Source organism: Phasianus colchicus, chromosome 6 (assembly GCF_987193195.1).
Source record: "Phasianus colchicus chromosome 6, bPhaCol1.hap1.1, whole genome shotgun sequence".
NCBI lineage: Eukaryota > Metazoa > Chordata > Aves > Galliformes > Phasianidae > Phasianus > Phasianus colchicus.
In genome coordinates, this window is record NC_143441.1 from 43,698,244 (window position 1) to 43,721,027 (window position 22,784).

A 22,784-nucleotide genomic window follows, 5' to 3' on the forward strand; every position below is an offset into this window, starting at 1 on the left:
TCTCCGGCACGATAGGGGTAGGTGCCGAAGGACAACCACACAGACACTGCCAATCTGTCTTTCAACCTACAGCAAATCCATTATTTTGTTAATGTAACCTCCAACATAAGGGAGAAGATGAAAAAAAAAAGAAAAAAGGATTAAATGCAGACATCTATGTGTGAGCTAATCACTTCACACTCCCTTCACCCTTGACATGATCTACTCAGCGCAACAATCCATCTTGGTGCAAAGCAGACACTGCATATAGGTCAGATGAATTAAGTCCTAAAATTAACCATTTCTCTCCATGGAAGATAAAGTGAGATTAGGATGAGCAATGCATACGTTTGGAGTTAAATTACACAGCCTTGCTCAGGAAAGGCCCCCCTTTCTCACCTTGCTTAAAGCCCCACTGGAAACAGAATTTCTCACATCTCAGCTAAGGGCTGCAGCCACCAGATTATGGTTTGTGGTGTTTTACTTTGCCTTTTTTGGATGAAAAACTTCATCGATATGTTTCCATATGGACATCTTTGAATAACTGAAGATGTCTTATTTACCCCATCTGTTTAAAGTCAAGAAAAATGCAGTTGTGTTTTTCATTCAGAAAGGCTTAAGCAACTGTATTTGTTATTTCTGAGGAAAAATATGAATGGATAAATTTCAATTATAGGCCTAGTAATATTGTTACCATTCTAGAAAAAAGCTACTGATTAATAGCAATGTCTGATATATACATTATTCAAATTGAAAATTAGAATATGTTTTGAATTAATAATTTCTTCACAGACCGAGTTTTTAATTAAGAAAAAATTGCAGTGCAGGAAATTTTTTCATTTTTCTTACAAGAAAAGTAATTTTTATAGATGCGGCTCTCCAGCCAGGCAAAATGAAACTGCAAAAAGCAGAGCTACAGAATTTTCTCCAGTGTTTTACAGGAATACCTGGATCAAGCAGAAACTGAGCCAAGAAAAGAGTATCTGTGCTGACTTTAGGGGGCCCCTTCTCTAACTCTGTGGACTTTGACCCAAACGCTGCAGCACTGCTGGATGTGCAGACTCACTCTCGTGACTCTCCCAGCACACATCCCATCAAATTGGTTCAGCCAGTTCTGCATTCTATATGCACTTCCTGTGACTACTTCCAAACAGTTTAAGGAGTGCAATAAAAAGAAGCTGCGATCGTATAAGTAATGGAAAACTTTAATACTGATGTCTCTGTCTTGAACAATTTGAACATCTCCCATTATTCACAAGGGTTCCTTCAGTTTGACCTTGACTTTTATGGAGCTCACAGAAATGCACAAAATGTAAAATAGATCAGAAAAAAAAGCTGAAAGTGCAGGTACCAGCTCCCTTCCACAGAACTGGGTGAGCAGCCCAGCAAGGAGACCCAGCCCTGGCACAGACCTGTTCCCTCCACGGACTGCCCTCCCTAGATAAAGAGGGCGCTGGGAAAGCACTTTGAGTCTCTTTCTCTGATTTATTTAGAGGAAATATTAGGTGGTTCTACCTGTTAAAACATGTTACTTTCCCAACATCCTGAAGAAAGAGAAACAGTGTCCGAATTCCTACCTATAGGTTTTATTCGCATAGGAGGAGCACAAGTTCCAACCAACTCTGCATGAACTCCTCATAGGTTCTGCTGCATGGAAATGCAGGGTTTGGTTTTTTTCCACCAACTACAACTGATTTACAAAAAAAGGAGTTGAACTAAATCCCAAAGCAGCATGTGAAAACAATTCGAGATCTCTCGATCTGAGGGCGGATGGAGCGATTTGGTGCTCCCATGGCTCTTCTGTCACCAGGCTCTTTTGTTTGAGAGCAGGCTGGTGTCACTCAGCAGCACGGCCAAGCAAAGCCGGGCAGCACTCTGCAGCAGTGCTTGATATATGGTGAAATACAAAGGCTGTATCCTCCCCTAACAATTGTTGGTAGTAATGCTTCAAATAAACCAGACGCTACAAATGCCCACAGTGAACCTTGCTAATTGCAGAAGGCTTTGCAGGTGACAGAGAGAAACGAGGGCTTTCAGATGTTCTCAGGTAATGCGCTTATGTCTTAAATCATGAAATTTGATTACCTGTCTCTAAGCATGCTTTGCTGCCACTGTTATTAGCTTTTATATTATGAAGCCCTTCTTGAAAATTGAACCACTATATTTAATCACACAACCTCCACCGCAAAGTCTACAGGCCAAATGCACGCTGTCTGAAAACAGTATTTATATCTCATAAAATTACACGCGACTCTTAAAATATCTGATTTCTTGATGTTGTTTGATGAAGCTTGAAAGAAAAGAGAAAAACACAACCTGATCGCCGTGCCTCGTATTTCACATTACTATGTATCTCACAGCACTATTAAAAAAATAAAAAGAAGCAAAGATGAAAACATCCCAGCCATGTCGCAGAGAGGACCTGTTCACACAATTACAGAATCATTGGAAAAGGCCACTAAGACCACCTAGTTCAACCACCTCTATGCTATTTAGTAGTCCTACATTTTATACAACTTCAACATCTTCAAAGTTTAGATTTTAAAGGCCTAAGCCGTTGTCTCTTTGTCTTTGCTTCAGCTCCTGTGCTGTCCTGTGCCTGCCAGCTGCAGCCAGATTTCCTGACCCACCACTTTAATCCAAGCCCTGCCACCAGGACTGTGCAGGAATGAAAAGCAGTTCCAGAGATCCTTTTCCCTCTAGCTGTTCTCTTAAAGAGTTATGGATTTTTCCTTACTCTTTGGAGACATCTGTGTGAAATTACCCACACTACAGTAATCCTAACAAAAACCAAGGTTTATTAAAACAAAGAGAAGCTGGAATTAAAACAAAATAAATTGTTTGCTTAACATAGCTGATTTTACAATTCTCATAAGTTAAATTAGATAAAGCACAAACCAGATAAGCTCAACTTCAGATAAAAAAAGAAAAAAAAATGAATCCTGTATTTTATCCTTTGAAATTAAATATCTTCTCTGACCACAGCAGCCAGCCTGTCAGTGGTGCCTGGAGACCAACAATTCCCCCTTTTTGTCTCCCACAGATACGCCTAATAAGTCTCAGTTCAGGTTTCCTAAACGCCGCTCTGAAGACAAAAAATGGGCTTTGGTAAACAGTTACAGTCTCCATCTCTGAGGAGTTACACCATTGAGGAAATGCACACCCTTAATTGTGATCTATGGCTGCCTTTCCAAGCTTTATGGCCCAGCTCAAACATTACCTTTCACTAACCAGCACTGCTGGCTGTCGAGGATTTGGCTACACCCATGGGCAAACCCCATGCACAGCAGCTCCTTTCCTCTCCACTTGTCACAGACTGTGAATTACAGACAAGGAGTAAGGCTTTTTGTCTCAATCAGCTATGTCTCAAAATAAGTCCAGTGGACATTTGAAAAATAAAACCAGTCTTGTCTGATGTCTCAACTGACAGATTGTTCTTTCTTGCTGCCTTTATAGGGGTTAGGTCTTGTATATACACAGCTTTTGCTTCAGTACTCTGTGTCATTGAGTGGGTATTTCCCAGAAAGGAGAGAAGCACTGCTCTTGGAAAGCTGCAACAAAAACTGGTCTGCAATAGAAACTTTCACCACTTCATAAGTATAATGGAAATAGCAAGCTTGTTCCTTCTTGCATGCAAGCACACATGTGAGCACAGTAGCCAAAAAAAAAAAAAAAAAAAAAAAAGGCTTAAATAAGCAGGGCTTCTGTCTACTCAGCAAATAAAATAAAGGTGAACTGAGGCAGTCTCACTGGACAGCCCCATGTTGGAACAAACACACAGGTGTACAGGAAGAACAAGGAGAGCTGATCATACCAGCATCCTGCACAGTTAATCCAGCACAGCTTTCCTGATCAGCCTTTATTCTTCATCCTCCCAATGAGTTTGGAAAAAAAAAAAAATATCTAGACAATGGCAAGGAAGTGATGGAGCTATTGCTGAAGATCTACTAAGAACCTCCGCATAGGCTTGTCTGATGTGATGCAATCCAGTGCTAAGTCAGGACTACAGTATGCAGGTAAGGAAAAGAAACAGCCGTAACTCAAAAGGACATTTGTACAGGAGACAGTTAGACTGTGACTCGGAGCAGTAACGATGTCACTTGTCATTTTTTGCTCTAAAAGGATGCCTGGAAAAATACTGCAGCAGCACAAATACGGGGTGCGGCAGCACTTCAGTTCCCTAAAGCCAAAAGCAAATGAACTGTGATCTGAGATCTGCTCAACAGAACGTTACAGGCACTTTTTTGGTTATGAAAACCACATAGGATGGTCTTTCCAAGTTCCAGATCAAGTTAACAGAATTCATTACAGCAGCACACAGAGTTACTCAAACATTCAATTAAAATAATCTTGCAGAACTGCATTTAAGTTCTATCACCACCCTGATGAACTCCAAAGCAAAACATAAAATAAAGATCAAACTGCAGAGAACGCTACGGAGCAAGTTAATACCCATGAAAAATGAGTGCAAGAAAAACAGTGAAAAATGGTAGCAGAGGACATGAGAAGGAATGCCATTTCTCTCCTCTACTGCTGCTCATCTAACAAGAGAAAAGTCAGAGAAGAGGAACTACACTGCTATGGGTAATTTTACTTTTTTTAGTTTGTTTGACATTTTCTTATGAGAAAATCATTTTGTAATTGAGGGAAGGTAAAAATTAAAAAAAAAAAAATCTTAATGTCTTAATTCTTTAGTAATCTCTCTTTTAATCCATTCTATATCATTGAAAAGACTTCAAAAAACAATCCAAGGATAATTATACTCAATGTTCTCCAAAGAGAAATAAAAATATACTGAAAGACAGCTAATTTACGAAGTTTTCCTTAAAAGAATAATCTACTCAAAGATTCTTTCAAAATTATTTCAGATGCACATATTGATAATATCAATAAAAGTTAACAAATCTGACCTGAAGATCTCTAGTGGATTCCTGACACAGTTTCCTTAATTCTGTAGAATTCCTGCACACATTTGAGACAAGTCCAAGACTCTACCTATGCTTTCTATTATTTTTGAAGGTATGAATGTTTAGAAGGCATGCCTCTACCTGTGAGGAGAAGGGAACGGGCCCTCATTGTTCTTACAGAGAAAAAATATAATGCATTAGCCATAAATCAGTGTGGTGCTTTGAGTAGTATCCATGAAAAATCAACCTTGATACTAAATTTGAATTATTCAGAAATACATTAATTTTAGTGTCTGACCTTCTGGCTACCAATGCAGCAGTACACAATACATACAGCCCTTTGCTGTACGTACAATGTATATTCAAAGAGTTTTCTGGGGACTGCATGATACATGAAATGATACAAGGGAATCCTTTGAAGTACTGACTGCACAATAATGAAACACTGGAAAACAGTATCTGTCATGTTTGCACACAAATACTCCGCAAAGCTGAGCTAAGAACAGCACCAGTATAGATTTCCTCTACAGGTGGTAAATATGAACAAAATTTATTTTCCCTACGTTAAAAACAACAGAATAGCAATAGTCTGTTAACAAGGATGATTTTTATAATCAAAACTCAACATCAGTGAAGACACTCATTAAAATGCTGGAGTTACAGAAGTAGATAAACCTTCCATAGCCTCTTATGGCTTGAAGTGAATCCTGGTGCAGTGGGAGCTGAGGCCACATTTCAGGGGTATGGAGATACGAACCAACACTTGTAAACATACTGAGATTTTAAAAAAAAATTCAATGACTCAATCAACTGATTGCCAAATATGCAACACAAAGTGACTAACACTTGTTTATGTGCATCTATGACTTCTACAAGTATTTATGGATTGCTGTAAGGTGACCAACAGATGTATACCTCAAAACAAGTACCTACAGAGTCTCTGACTTAGTGTTTACAATCTGAATTAAAAAATAACTTTTCAAGATTTGTGTTATAGAGATGGATAAGAGTGGCATCCCATATGGGTCAGCCTTGGGATTGGTGATCTTTATCACTGCTCTGGACAATGGGATTGAGTGTAACCTCAGCAAGTTTGCTGACGACACTAAGCTGAATGGTACAATTGACAAAATAAAAGGAATGTTATCCAAAGGGACTTGGACACATGTGAAGCTAAGGAGGTCCAACATGCCCAAGTTGTGCCCTAAATGGCTGTACTCTCCTGGAATTAGAAACCTGTTGTGTGCATGCCTTATTTGTCCATGAAATGAAAAAGATTAAGAGGATACTAGATAAGAAAATCAAACTCCTACATGCTTTATAGAAGCTGCTTTGCAAATACATTCATCACTGCGCAACTGTCCATTGGTTTGCATCCGGCATTTGATTTCTCCTCATAACTGAGTAAAAATGTACTAGAATTAACAGTGTTTAATTTTATTTTTACAGAAAAAACAAAGCAAAATTCTTATAAAACACAGATATCTGTAAAAAGGTACACATTCCAGTTTCCAGAAAAGAATTTGAAGGAGGAAAATTAGGTGCTACATATTTGTAATATATTATGCCTCCAGTGACTTTCTGATGAAAACTGGCACCACTCATTTTTTTTAATTACTAACACAAAGCTCTGGATTAGTTAAAAAGCTTATCCACCAGCACTTGGATGTCTACTTCAAATACACTGTTAAAGGCAAAAACATTAAAAGCTGCCATTCATAACATCTTAAGCACAAAAAGTGACAGTTTTCTCTGCACAGAGAGCAGCATAACAAGAGTGGTGCTGTCACACCTGCACTGAAGATGGATGCCTAAACCATTCTGAGAGGGAAAGAGATGCTCTTGAGATGCCCACCACCATACTAAAGCATAAGACAGATGTGAAAGAAAAGCTCTCGTCCTGGTGAAGGAAGGGCTTTGACAGTGACATGATGGGACATGAAGAGTGCTCCATGGGACAGGGCATGCAAAATACTTTTGTTGGAGGCAGCCTGGCAAGAAGCCAGCGGTGATGGAGATGGTAACAGTAGCCACCAATAGGTAGAAACAGGCAAAAGAAATGTTCTTCAGGATGACTCAGTACAAACTAATTCCGTAAGAAAACATTATCCAGCGCCACTCTATGCCCACAAGTCAATTCCACCACAAAATCCCACAATTCAAACCATAATTAGACATATTTGGCCAAATACATTGTACTAGACTTGTATAGGATGCAGAGTAAACTCAGTTACAAGGCATTATCCAAACCCCAGAGTAACACTTAACTTCTGAAGTTCATAGATAACCTTTCACGAAGAAATACTAAGACTCAATGATCAAGTAAACTGTTTCTTCTACCCTGGTTTCTAGTATCCTAAAGAAGTTGGAAATTTTGTTAGCTGACCTGAAGAACATTCTAACATTGGACACATATCAAGCCCACAGTGTAAAGCAGGGGAACGTAAGCCTTTGAGATGTTAAGAGGCTTGCCTGAGATCAGAGCAGAGAAAAATCTCTCAGCTCCATCACTCCTTCTGTTCTTCCCTTGCTTCACTGAAAAGGATCAGATGCAATTCTGCATCAGAGCTTTATCCAAACTGCAGAAACAGAAATTATTTTAAAAGGCTGCATAAGGGAAAACAAAAAAATAAGTCACAAGTTCTGGAATGAATTCTAAATGATTTGATTTTAAGAAAAGTAGAATTTTGGTTCCATTACACGCTCTCTTCTATTCAGAAACTCATTTTAAAACAATGAACAGATACTATTTTCAGAACAGGAGCAAATCAGGTGGATGGATATACCGAAAAAAGGTGTTTGATGTTCCACATTTCATCACAGTCAATGGCCCTTAATGCTGCATTGTGACAACAATGACCAGCCTCTGTGAATAAGTATGTTCTGTGAGCTGGGCACTGGACACACAGGCAGATAAGGTAGCAAAGGAATACATGCCATCAAGCATCCATTTACTGCAGGTACCAGCCGGGGTGCCTGCAGCACTGTTTATGAAGATAAGAAAAAAGATCAAAAAAAAAGCTACTGAAGTAGTTTGCTTCTATTATTTGTTACAAGATTTTGGGTCAGTAAACATAAATCAAATACAAATGTTCAGCATTGACAAGAAATTTGGTATCTATACATTAATATATTCCAGTAAACCAAGCTAAGGAACAAATCCAGGCATAATTCAGCTCAGAATTGCACAGAACCACACCATTATATTTGTACACTATGCAAAGAACAAAGTGAGTTTAAGGAATACCAGTCTTCAAATGATATCAAAAGCAAAATCACTGCAAAATCCTTTAACAACATTACTAATTTTTCATTGTTACAGCTTAAGAATGCAGCCACGTCACATCAATTGCTTTTCTCCCTCATGTAATATCTTTGAATTGCCCAATCTGAAAAAAGTATCCAAAGTGCCTAATAAAGAGACTTTGCACTTAGCAGAGGGGGCAGTAGATAATGAAACAATAACCATCATGACATAAGGGATTATATGTATTTTACTTTGGACTTCCCTGTATGATAAATGCACAACTATACAGAAAACTGAGGCACTTAGTTTTTTCTATTGAGGGAAAAAAAAACCAAAAACTGTTTGGTATCAGGTAACAGTTGGAAGATCTGTGGGTTTTTTCAGTAATTCTGAAATGGACTGGAGCAGACTGTAACAGCTACAATTTAACTCCTGGTATAAAATGCCTTCCTAACATGACTGTGAGGCTACTAGTGCATTTATTTCAGATAAAGACATTCCGAATCTTCCACAACAACCACATTATCACTATGAAAATCCACAAATGAAATTCAGCTTTCTCTTACCTACACTTTGTCCTACAAAGGAGTACTGGATATGAATCATTTTTACCTCTTGGAATTAAAAATAAAAGTCAGATTTCTCATTTACTCAATTAGGTATTTTTTCTAGAAATTAAAAAAAGAGGAAAAAAAAAACAAAAACAAAAAACATAGGAAATAGCATTTAATTTTCCTCAGGTCATCTCTCACATGGAGGCAATTTCTGTATCCTTTCCCTTATTATGTCTATAACTGCTCACTGCTGTCCTACTTGCTCACACTTCTGGGTACTTCTCTGGTGACTTCAGCTACTGCAGTCCCTTTCCCATACCAAGTGTCCCTTCAGCTGCCCAACTGATTTGCTGTACATTTTCAAGGGTTATAGGCCACATCTCTGACATCCTCCCCTTTCCTCTCTGAATGTGGTTTCCTGCAGTCGTGGGAAAGGGACAGGCAGTGTTTCATCTGATGTTCTCGGTGGTCCTCATTTCCTCTAATTTTTGTGTTTGATATATAGGGGGTAAGGATATAGGAAAGTGTAAGAAAAGTCCTTCCTCAGACAGCAGCAACTGTCAAGCTCCATTTGTCAGTATTTGAAAGAGGCCAAAGTTTTCCTCAGTATCAATGAATACATTAAAAACATTGCATTTTTAAATCACCCAAAAACTGTTCTGAATGTTTTAGTGCATACAGTGAACATGAAAACGCTAATTACAAGGAATGAAAAATAAACTGACTTGTGCTTTCAGTTGTTCACAGTCAGCAGCCAGAAAAGAGAAAGCAACAGAAGTACATATTAGAAAGCAAATTTGATTACTTAAAACTGCTATTATCCAGTGATATAGTTGCTGTTTTATATGTGCTTCATGAGGAAATATGAAAATAATTATATCGTCCCCATTTTATCACAGAATCATAGAATCATAAAATGGCTTGAGTCAGAAGGGACCTCAAGGATCATCAAGCTCCAACCCCCCTGCCACAGAAGGGCCACCAACCTCAGTATCTAAAACGAGACCAGACTGCCCAAGGCCCCATCCAACCTGGCCTTAAACACCACCAGGGACGGGGCATCCACAGCCTCTCTGGGCAGCTGTGCCAGCACCTCACCGCTCTCTTTGTAAAGAACTTCCCCCTGATATCCAACCTAAATCTTCCCTCACTCAACTTAAAACCATCTCCCCTCGTCCTGCCATTATCTAACCTTGTAAAGAGTTGGCTCCCCTCCTGTTTATAGGCTCCCTTTAGGTACTGGAAGGCTGCAATGAGGTCACCCTGGAGTCTTTTCTTCAGGCGAATTTGCCAATTTATTAAAAAAAAAAAAAAAAATCTCTATTTTTAGTAATTTACAATTTTAGACAAATGATTTTTTTTTTTTTTCCCCCTCTATATCTACCTTTTCTTATTGTTTTTCTTCAGAAAATGAAGAAACTGTAAAATGCATACTATTTTCTGAGAAAGAATTAAAGGCTACTTGACCTGATAAACAGTGGAAGAATCTGCTAGAAGTCCAAGCAACAGTAGAAAGACTGCGCATACTATTTTGGTACTAAGCCTCCTGTCTCTCATGCCAGTCCTACCTGTTTTAAGCAGAAATGACAGTGCCTGGCTGGCTGCTGACAGCCAGCTTGAACAGCACAGCAAATACATTTGCTGAAGAAGGCCTTTCCTGCAGGTATGTCAAAGCTGAGTTCTTGGCAGCACTACAGACCTACTGCAACACCAGGAAGGTGTCCTAACCTCACTTTTTAAAAGTTATCATAGCTGCATTTTTAGCAGTTTATAAGTTGCCTTCATCTTCTAAGATGATAAGAAAAACCAATACCATATCTTGAAATGATAATTAGTCTTTCTTGAATGATGGGTGTTCAGACTTTACGAATGAAAACTGAAGGAGGCATTCCCATTTAACATCACTTATGTTTCATACCACTCAAAAAAGAAAAACAAGAGGTTGTTCCCAAAGTGTGGGTCTTGTTTTATAGGACAAGTCCCCTCTGTGCTGACATTTGACAACTGGTCTGTAAAAAAGCAATATTCAGCTCTCTACAAAGCTATTAGCACAATTCCAGATGTTAATGCAGTAAATGCCTCAGCTCACTGATGACATCAGAACTTCTGATGTCATGGCAAACAGTAAAGAATGGACTGTATGCAAACATAAACTGAAATACACTTCAGTATTCCCAGCGATGACTTACAGGTTCACCACGAATGAAGAAACTGTAGGAGTGCAGGTAGGGGAATTGCTAGCAAAACTTTTTTTGTCTATTGCTGAAAATTCCAAGGAAGATTTCTCTCTTGAGGAAGATGACGTTACTTCTTTACCAAGTTACTACAAGTTTCTCAACTGCAAAATAACATTCATCCCGTTACTAAGTACAAAATTTTCTACCTTTATTGTAAAACATTTTAAAAAGTAATCCAAAAGTCACAGTAGCAAGTGTTTTCCACTGTTTCTATGGCTTAAGCACAATCTCCTTTCCTGCTACTACCATGGTATCATCAACTTGAAGTTCCAGCCATGGCTAGAGAGCCATTAAACAATTTAGTGCACTAAATCTGCTTGCTTATTACCCTACACTTGCATTCATTTTTATTAAAACCACATTATTTCTGCCCACTGCATTAAAAAAAAAAAAGCACACATTATTTCTTACTTCCAATTTTCTATTATTCTAGCGTTACAAGTATCAGCATTTTACCTTCAGCTAAGGCTTCTGGCCTTACAAACAAACATATCCCCATAATAAATGGAAGCATTTGCGTTAGCAATTCAAGCAATTTCACCCTACTAATTTATACCCTGAATGCCTCACAACATAGTGAAGTGCTGATACTGCTGCTGTACAGGAAGAAATTGTGCCAAAGAGAACCATAGTCAGGTAAGTGAGACAGCATGACTGGCAAATATTTCAGAAAACCCAGTGAGTTATTCCTGCCCAACTCAGAGCTGCCCCAGCTTTGCTTCTTGCACAGCTTGTGAGCCACTCCTGCCTCAAACTCTTCAAGTGCAGCCTGCAAGACTCTGGCCATAAAACTCAGCAGGACCACACTGGTGCAGCAGTGATTGAATAAAGCCAAATTGTTGGATTTGGAAGAAATGAATCAATAAGGCTTGCTGAATCAAACATCAACCCAGTATTCAGCGCTGAGTCCAAATCTGCACTTCAGGAGCCCTCTGCTCTCCAAACCACATGGTGTGGTGGTTTTGGCTCTCGTAGAGGAATTTTAGTGTGAAATCCATACAGTGAACAAGTTTGGTCATGCTTGCCCAATACAGTGAACACTGAAAAACAGGTATGATATGGCATACCTCTAATGTAGCCATGACAAGCTTTTCCATCTCAAATGCTAATGATCAGAAACTACAACCTAACTCCCAGTCTGCATTTATTTATTCAGCTTGTACTATCATCCTCATATCCATATTGTTCTGTAGCTTAGGCTGCTTTTTTACTTTTTTTCACCGTCACTTCTTTCTCGACATATTTATACAGAGATCACACAAACTCACAGCAATTGATTGGAGATATGTTTACTGAGTTCCCTGAGTATAACATGCAGCTATCCAAAGAAATGGGATGAGGTAAGAGCAGAGAAGGCAACAAAACTAACAACAGTTTCAGCCTAGCTATCGGAACATTTCTGAAATGTCAACATCTAATTCACAACCTTAGCTAATATAAACAGACTGCAAATAAAAGTGATAAAGATTAGATACTTGTACTGACTCTGCAGGAAGACATTCAAGTTTCGACCAGCTGCTCTCCCAGCTAACAGACCTACATGGCCCCCAGATATCGGTTCTTTCTCTAAATCAAGCCCTGACTAGGAGGACTCAGTGTGCTGTGAGGATTTTTGAGAATCTTACTTTGAACATAAAATGAAGAATCCCATGTTTTCTCTGGGAGCCTTTTGGTTGTGCCCAAGTGAAGGAATCCTAGTACTCTTGGAGGAAATGTACCCTTAGTTTGGGGGTTCTGAGGGAAAGTGTTGGCCAACTGATCCTTGGAGGAACCATCCGCTAACCACTGGGACCAGGAGCAAACCTCATCCCCAGTGAAATCAAAACAATGGCATCCAACAGCTAGAGCTACTCTGCTCTAAAGAGTCCTGGGCATCTTCAGTTAACTTACAGCTCAATGCATTATTTTGGTGTCTTCATGGAAAACAGAAATAGTCTCCATCACAAACTTCTAATATAGATAAAAATAACATAAGCACATTAAGCTGCTTTTGCTTGTCACCCCTGATGAACTTCATATGGCAACCAGACCAAAAGCCCCCGCTGAGCCCCTGAAGCTGAATGCAAAACGGAAATATCACAAACACTGCCAGCATCCCAGAACATGACTCATGCTGCTTAAGTACCAAACCATTACACTTAGAAGATTGTGGTCTGGGTATTTTTCAGGGATAGATCAAGCACTCGAAAGCTGCAGTTGCTGAAGAAAGGCTCCAAACTTGGTACCACTTCCTCATGTGCTGCTAACTGTGGGCAAGTCACTGCACATCTCTGCACTGCCATTCCCAAATGCAAAGCTAATTACACTAATCCTTGTGTAGCACTTAAACATTTATGGCTGGAAAGAATTATTCTAAGAACTACTCATGCTGTTTTAGAAAAGAACTACAATACTATGTGAAAAGACAAGGCCAAGTCTCTTCCACTAGTCTGTTTCTTGACAGAGATGAACTGCAGGTGTAGGCATGATGACAAAATCCTGTTCAGGATTGATGGACCTTCCCAAGCAGAGTAAAAGAGGAACTGACAAGGGAGAAACAGTCAAACAACACAGGAAACTCTGTTAGCTGTCCTAAGGGCCAGATTTTCAAAGACGTCCAAAGACGGAGGTCAGGTCCATACGTGGTAGGATTTTCAGAACAAATATTTATTGAATATACTGAACTCCCACTAAGACCAATGGCTGCTAAGTAGTGTACCCTGTGCAGACAATTTCTGCAATTTTAATGACTTTAAACACCACTGAAAAATGGTAAACAGACTAAAGAGATGCTTTTTAATGTTCCCTCTATGACTACTGTGGAAAAAAATTTTAGATGGAAATGTGACTTTTAAATTGCAGTTTAGCAATCTATAAATGCTAATGAAATCCCCTGCTGCCTGCCCTGTGATAATTTTTTCCTATTAAAAGCTTGTTCTTTTTTCAACCTAATAAGCACATTATTATTCCAAGCACATTCATTGTTCAGACAAAGTTGAAATTCACAGTTAAAATAAAAAGAGAGGAATTCTTTGAAATATAAATTCATGAGGTGCATTCAAGCCTATGAGCTATATGCATGTTCTTCCACTTCAAACCAGTCTTACATGGAGGAGGAGAAAGACAGTCAAGAAAGCACGAACGTGAACTATACACACCAAATCATGCTTTTTCCCTCTTGTACGACAGTGCACAAGCATAGCTTAGAGCACAGTTGACTTAAACAACTACACCTGCAGCACAAACCACTCTAGCACTGGTTTAGCAACACACAGCGAGTGGTGCTACAGCATATGGTGAAGGTAAGGATGGAGTTTCAGCATCTTCTCCAGCATCTCAGCTGTTCTCAGGAATACCACTGATGTGTGCTCTGTCTGGAGAATTACACTGCAGTAACAGCAGGAGGTGCATCTCAGCAGTCCGACTGCAAATCCTGATACAGTCTCCAATCAACTCTGACAGTTCATGTGGAAATGGCTGAACTGCTAAACCCTTCAGAAACATGCGTGAATAGCCAGCCGCGTTTGAATGCGTGAATAGAGAAGTAGATACTCACCTGACATAAAAGTGTAGAAATCAAGTTCTGCTTTAGAGGCAGAAGACCAGAAATAAAACTTCTAGAATAAATAAAATCTGCTGATTAAAAAGTATAATTCTACCATCATTTTAGGCAGAAAAATGAAAGTCACTCATAAGAACACATCTATCTCCTGCAAAAGCCTCAGAAAAAGTCACCTTGATAAAAGCAGAAGTAGTAAACACCACATGCGAGGCCTTCATGAGGCTAAGTGAGAGTCCACACTCTTTTAGCCTCAAGCAGATACTCTCTAACAACTTTAATAATTGAATAAATAAAGGAAAAAATATTAAGAAGCCACAAAGATCTCATTCCCAGTATAGGCAGCATGAGGGTTCTGGATGGCCCTCCTCACTGAAGTACTCCTGCCTATTTCCATAGAAAAGGGTGGCAGAAAAAAGCCAACTAGGTATATGTTGCTGAATTGGTAAGATCTGTGTGCCCTACAGACAGGGCTGAAAGACCTGGTCCTTTGTTTGAAGACCAGGTCTTCAAATGTGTCAGAAACTGACTGTTGTTACAAAGGCTCATGATGGAATTCTCAGTAGGCTTGGTCCATGAAAAATAGGTAAAATTATTTAAGCTGGGTTATCTATTTTGCTAGATAACAGATAAAAAGTTCAATACTATTGTGTATGTATGACTTGAAGTGAAAAATATTTTTATTGAAATTCTAAACCAATGCCAAGCTAGATATTCCAAAAAACATCAACAAGCTTAAAATAACCACAACTTTCAAGAGTGCACGCACCATCCCATCGTCTTGCTTTTGTACAAATGCCCTCAAACAGTACATTATGTGCTACTTTTATTAGCAACTGAAGTCACATAAAATCAATCACTAACAACGAGAAACATCAATGTTACTATGCAAATCCCAAGATATTTCCAAAACGTTCCCAAACCATTTTTTTCCATTTCTCAAAATGAAAAGAATAACATAAAACAAAACTCTCCTTCTGTAGACAATTTAGTCAAGATGAGTACAATTTCACTCGCAAGTACTATTCAAAAAGATGCTTCTTGCCTTTTCCAAATGAAAATTGTTTATAACTTTCTTCCACGCACTCCTAATGTCTGTGTCAGATGGGGTAAATCTGGGCTGTGCATGACACGTCACTAGAGCAGACGTAAGTATTTTTGTAAAAACACTGGGAGAGTTCTTGTAAATATTAGTCTGATATGGTTATGCTACACAGTTTAATACTGGATTATTTTCAACTCTGGAAATCCATTCCAGGTTAAAATGGATTACTAATACTGATCATTCTTTAAAATTCAGCTTGCACCTTTAGTGCCTCAGAGCTCTGTGAGTTCGTATTTCTACAGAACAACTCCCCACAACAGGATGTGGCTTGGGCTCTTTTTTCCACCTACCTGTTAGCCTGCAGCAAGTTGTCCCTATTATAATTTAAGCAGAATTCTGAGACATGGGGTGGTAAATGATAAAATGTGCCTTTGTAGGTGGAACATGCCATGTGCAGGTCTGTGAATGACCAATTCCCAGCCCTGGGCACACAGTGCCATGTAAACGGACTCCCTCCCCCTTGCTGATACCCATGCAAGATGTGTGCCCAAGTCATGCTGTAAAGCTGTGGATCAAACTGCTATCTTTAAGTGAACTGCATGCTGGGCAGAATGCCAGTATCTGCTGTTTTGAATCTTATTTTCTTAGAATAACCTTGTAAAAAAATATACAGCTTTAACCACAATACAGAGGGGCATTACTTCCTCAACCACTGAATTATGTCCATTTCTGCTGCTCAATACATCAAACATTTAACAACACGCTCTACTTAGCAACTTAACTCATGGTGTACCAGCTTTTTGAGGGAAGCATCTTTTAACAAAGCATTCTCAAACCATAATTCATCCCATGTTCCTCTTCTTGGCCCCTCCAGATCTATGCAGTTTTCACTTCTCTCATCTCTTTCCATCAGCCTTTTGCTCTCTTCTTTTACACTTGCACTTTATGGATTTTATTCCGTGAACTCTGAGAACCCACCTCTTCTAACATTAATATGTCTGAAAGTGCTACTTTGTATTTCCTCCACAAATACTCAACTTAACTAGAAGTGGGGATTTTCTCACTTGTTCAGCCTCTGCTGCTAGCTTGTCAACTGCCAAGTAAATATGTGTTACCATGTAAATAAACCACTATAGCAAACTCCAGGTGAAACTGGACAGAAATGTGGATAGTCAGAATGCAACTACACAAAACTATGCCAGGACAAGAGGCATCCTAACTCTTGTGAAAACAGCCAAGGAATCACTAAGCTAATTTCATGAGTCAAAACCATAACAACACGAACATATACTTCCAAAGAAATTTCAAAGCAATACAGTATAAGCCATCACCTTCCCATCACCAAGTGTACCTGCCAAGGGTGCAGGAGCCTCATGAACAAACACCTGCACTGCAGCTTGCTGTAGACCAAGATGCAGGAAATGAAGGTCATCATTGGAATGCAAGGCAAACTACGGCAATGCAGAGCACGGTGCTGGAGGTGTGGGTGCCTGCAACCACGGTTACAGGCTGCTCTCCACAACTAATTTCATTAATTCAAATGAATTCTGAAATAAAGCTCAAACACAGGGCTGTAATTTCAAACTGTCAAAAGCTCTTGTGCTTCCTCAGTTCAGTGATGTAGACACGAACAGGTTTGAGAACGCTGCAACCTTGCATTTCACTGTATTGATCTGAGTGATGACTACCTGGTTATCACATTCCCAGGTGACCTGGGCTGCCATCTCACTGCCACCCTTGCTGAGTTACCCTTCCATGACCAAAGTCGCTATCAACAAGCAAAGAACACACAGTATGGGCACAGATGTTCATCTGAATTTGCCACCTATGCAACACTTCCCTGAAAGCAAGTACAAACATCACATCCTCATTTAAACTGCCTCACTACACTTGGTCAGGGGACAGCATTCATAGAAACCTTTACATTCCTCCTCTACAGTCAGACTCTTCATGTATACAAATTGTGTGACACTTGAAGAAAGGAATCACAACCTACATAGCTCAGATGAAAGCAGGACAAGAAGTTGTACCACAATTGTCATAGCTTGGTGTAACAAAGCAGGCCAGCTGTTAAAATTGAGCGCTAAGCCACTGAATATTTTGCTTAGTAAGAGCACACAACAAAGATGAGCAACTGACACACACTCCCATTTAGAATATCTCTGCTGAAGGTAAGGTAACAGAGATATTTAACACGACCATACCCACTTGTTCGATTCAGCTCTGAGCATACAAAAGGAATGCACAAGGAAACGCCAAGGGATGCAGATGGATGGAATGAGCATCTCTGGACTCTAAGCTTTCATTTAAGAGGCTGAAGTACAGTTCCCAGCACTGTGTGAAGTCCATCTCTGTATGAAACTTCATGTCTTTCTTGTTCCACCTGCATTACGGCAAACTAAAACAACACCTCAGAAGAGCATGAACTCTTCATGTAGGGAATTAACTGAGAAGTGCAAGGATGGCCCTTCATAAACCACTGTTGCCAAGCACAGTGCTGTCAAAGAATCTACCATCTCTTTTTATACAATATGCTTGCCTACTGCATACCAAGAAGAGGTTTATTTCATTGGGAGTAGCTCCCTCTGAAAACACCAGACACTTGAGAGCATCACGTCTCTGTTGTCGTCTTTCTGCTGCCACACACTACTTGTTGCCACATTTCTTCTCTTTTTATGTATCTAGATCATTGTGCTTCTACTATAGCACAATAGCAGCACTTATAGTCTAGGAAATTAGTTTCCTACTGCTGCTGAATACATAAAATAGGCTTTTCTTGCTTCTTTTTTTTTTTTTTTTTTTTTTTTTGCACGATCATATTTAAAATTAAAGAATAAGTCATCCTTAGAGGTGTTCTCAGTTTTAGAAAGTTACTTATGGTAATCATTTTCAAATGTGGATTTTGTTTTCATGCTTGCACACCATGTATGTTATAAAAATACGTAATAGCAAGCTGATGCCTACCTAATTACATGACTTAATGCTGCAGAACTCTGCATCTTAAAGCCAAACTACCAAGATCAAAATAATTTTTCCTTTTGTTTGCTGCTGTGAGCGATGTTTTTTTCTATTTAGACCATGTACAGAAAAAAAAAAAAAATTGTATGATAAGACTTTGAACTCAACTGTGTTTTCCTTTATACTGTTATAAGTTAATAGAAATATTTCAGTGCTTTTTTTTTCCTTCTCTTTTTGCAGAAGTGCCATTTAGAAGCCAATAACCCAACGATCTTACAGAACTCTTCAATGCTGCCCAACAGCCAGATGACTGAGCTGCAATGTGATTAAATAATCTGATAGATCAATGAATGCAGCATGAATTAAAATGGCTGCAAGCTTTTCGAAGCATGAGATCAGAGATCCAAGGAAAGGTTTATCTTACTTGTTATATTTCAAAGAAATGTAGCAATTTATTTGGAAAAAAAAAAAAACAAAAACAAAACCACACATGTCCTTAAGAGAAATAATGCAGTATTACTCTAATACACAATGACTAAACAACACATTTTTATTGTCAAAAATCAGCCTACATTTTGCAGTTCTTATACTGAATAACCTCATTCGAGGAAAATGCAATCTCTGCTCAAGATACATCACAGTGCAAGGATCTGGTCCAAAGTGAACTGTTATCTCACGCGTGAAGATAATGAATGTTAATTTGAAATAATGTTCTTTCAACTCCAGGTTTTTTTTCATACAATCAATCAGGCCTGAAAATGTGTGCATGCGCTCTCCCCCTCACGCGCTCTCTCCCTGTCACTCATACATAAACACTTCATTATATATTCTCATTTCCAGACAGTCGGGAGAAAATTTTCACAGGTGAAACCAATATTGCACCACTGAAGTCGGTGGTACTGCACCATAGTAACCCGATTGTGCCGCAGATACCTGCACTTCCACTTAATGCACATCTCACCCAAATTCTCTTTCCTCCTTTCATACATGCACTTCTCAGTTCATATTTGTACTCAGCAGACACCCACTAGGCCCTTGCATTAACTCACCCCTCAAGGTCTCTTATCTCCATCAAACGCAGCACGAGCAGGCAGGTACACGTGGCTCTTTCCTGCAGCTGAGGAAGGAGCTCTGGATAAATACCAGAGAAAGAGCTGCGGAGGAAGGCTGGGAGGCACTCAGAGGACAGAATAGGCTTGACCCAAAAAAGAGCAGGCTTTAATGTCATTACAGCAAATGTTCAGCTATTATATGAAAAAGAATTCGAAATACTCAAAATGAGTTTTGGAATAAACACAATTTTTGCTGCGTAATGCAGAAACCAAGATCTAATTATTGTTCGGGAACAAAGTTCTCTGTAACTTCCTCCTACATCATAAAATTGGTGATTTTTGGCTCCTTTCTAGGAGACATCTGAGATTTGCCTCCAGCCACCGCCAGACTCTGTATAACAGAACATGCCAGTTTGATCAAGAAAGGCAATTGTGGAAGAGAAGCCAAGTGGAAATTTGGACACCATTCCTTCTCCCTGGCCCAGGAAATACTGTGAGTGCTTACCTACCAACCTGGCGGAGCATATGCTACTCTGTTCCTGGGCACACCTGGACTCAGAGCATCTGTGCCTCTGGTTACCTTCAGCTGGTGACTGTCACCATTTTCTGTGCCACTACACAAGGGACAGAAACCTTTTCATTTGGTTGAAAGCCACACCTCTTTAGAAGTTAGAGATTCAAGTTGGGCTTACATTTGGGCAATCTGTAAACAAGTTACTCTTATGAATCCTTCTTCAGAACTATTGAGATAAAGAATCCCAATGCAGATCAGAAAATCCAATAGCAATGGCACCTAGAGGTACATGACAATAATCTGTATTTCCCAAAAAGCACAAACTGAACAAGAAGAGAAGCTCTCATGTCTGGTATAAGAAAGAAGTCAAGGATACGCTTCCAAATTAATGAGATCTTATCAAGAATCCTTCTGGGAGCCAGTGAGTGGAAAATGCACAGGAAAAGGAAGAATCTTTCTTATGAGTATTTCCTGTAAGTTTATTTACAACAGACCAAGAAGTGATGACAGCAAAGCTACAAAATGGAAAGATGCAATCACTGGACTGATAGCAGCCAGGCTTCTTCTTTACAGCAGTCAGTCTGAAATGTTCTCTGGTACACGTCAGCACCAACCCAATTGCAAACTCTCTTTCACCAAGACATGTCAGGGAAATAAAACAATCTTTAAAAAACAAAATTAAAAAAATATATATTTTAATATTTATGGAAACTTTTAATTAACCTAACATAATGTTCTAGCCAGACTAAGAGGTCAATGGGAATTACTGCTGACTGAGTGTACAACTCCTCACTGAGCTACAAGAAGTTTTCAGAAAGCTATGTTGTTTGATGAAATTAAAGATCTTATTACTCAAAATGTATCAACGCCATACTATTCAGTGTGCTGCATTATCTTCAAATATCAGCATGCATAAGAAAGACGACTGACACTGGAACTCCACTTCCCAAGGAAAGTTTCCTGCAGTTGGTTCTTAGGAATGTCTAAAGCCTCAACTGTGTTTACATGAAGCTAAAAATGGTGCTGGACTGGTTCCTGTGAAAATGGCTGATAATGATCACATTTCCTCTTTTACCTGTTTCTTTTACTTATAATTAAGTCTTCATACCTTACAGCCTGCGCATTATAGAAAAACGTTATCCGTATTTCCTCTGTTTTGCTCATGGATACTGTAAATTCCTTCAAGGATTAACATGTACATAGGAAACTGCCTTACCTTCAATAGGAACAATCAGCAATGTAAAATTCAGCATGTACAAAAAAAAAAACAAAAAAACTTTTGCAAAGTAACAGTATTCATACAGCTGATATTCAATAGGAATGAAAAACGCCAACATGACCCTGAGTATTCCAGCAAAGTATCCAAAATAGAATATTATTTAAAATTATATAGACAAAATGAACTGCAACTGTGGTCTTCCTTTAATATAGGAGTTCTATGTAAAGATTTAATTTTTAAAAAGTATGAAAAATAAACTTGATTCATCGGTATGCTCCAAGTGTGATGCATTCTTATGTCTGTCTGAAACAAGTGCTTATATGACCAAGGTCTCCGTCAGCATATTAATATTAATTTCTCAGTAACGATGAATTTTCTGCAGCGAACATCATCAATTTTCATCAGTGAACAATCAGTGGCCTATGATTACATTTTATGAAATAGCTATTCTTTTGTTTGTACATTTTTGAACCTGAATCTTAAGCAATTGGCTGGGGAGAAGGGACTGGGCAGGAACTCCAGGCAGCTCACCCTGCAGCTAATGGCAGCTCAGAAGGGACTGATCTCAAGATTAACAAATGACCCAAAGAAAAATCTGAGAAACAAAACCCTGTAATTTTGAGGTAAATTTTCCACTTGTTTTATATGTGAATGTGTGACTGTGATGTTATGCTGCAAGGCACGAAGTTTTCTCTTTGGAAGTTTTCCTTTACTGGCAACACCAAGAAATAGTAAAAAGGCATAAACAGTCACAGCAAACGTGGCTGCTACTTGGTTTCTGACTGCAGAAACATCTGTAATTTCAAATAGTGAATTGTAGACGAAAGGATCTCTTACTGAATACTGAACATTGTCTGAGACTTAACAGAAAACGATAGCATTCTAACAAAGATATAGCTCTCTTGACTCTCAGATCTTTGTGAAGATTTACTGAGCAATAAACATATCTTACATCCTTCTAATTTATTTTTCTTTGTGTATTACTTGTAGCTACTTTGGGATTCCTCTAATCCTTTTCCCGCAACGCCATTTTGCCTCACTTCATCGCTGCTCCAGAAGTTTCCAATAAAAAGTAACACTGTAAGATAAGAATCACTAACAAAATTACGGAAATAAGTACACTATCCCAACCTGCTACTCCCACCCACCTATGTTGAATGGATCAGATAATAACGTCATGCTGTAAGTGCAAAGCATCGAAATACAAATATCCCCTTTCCAAAATACCACTTCTGGGTCTCACACCTACAGCAGTCTCCTGAAGTCCATAACCAAAAGATGAGTTACATTAGCTGCTTGAAAGTCATACATTTGGGTATAAGGCAAGTTGGTTTCATGTTTATTTTTAACATGCTAACAAAGGAAAAGGAAACAAAATGGGAGAACTGAGAGGTAAACAGCCATATATTTAGCTTTAAAAAAAAAACAAAAAAAAAAGCAATTAGAACTCAAATTGGTTGTATGGCATTAGGGACAAAAATGGACTAACAGTGAGATCAATTCTTTTTCTTCACGTGCAGAAAAGCAACTCCCA

General features: G+C 38.9%; 1 protein-coding gene across 6 annotated transcripts in view; it reads right to left on the minus strand.

Moving 5' to 3' along the window:
• ZMYND11 (zinc finger MYND-type containing 11) overlaps window positions 1–22,784 on the minus strand; it is a 102,836-nt gene that overhangs the window by 74,121 nt on the left and 5,931 nt on the right. The gene's annotated exons all lie outside the window — the stretch shown is intronic.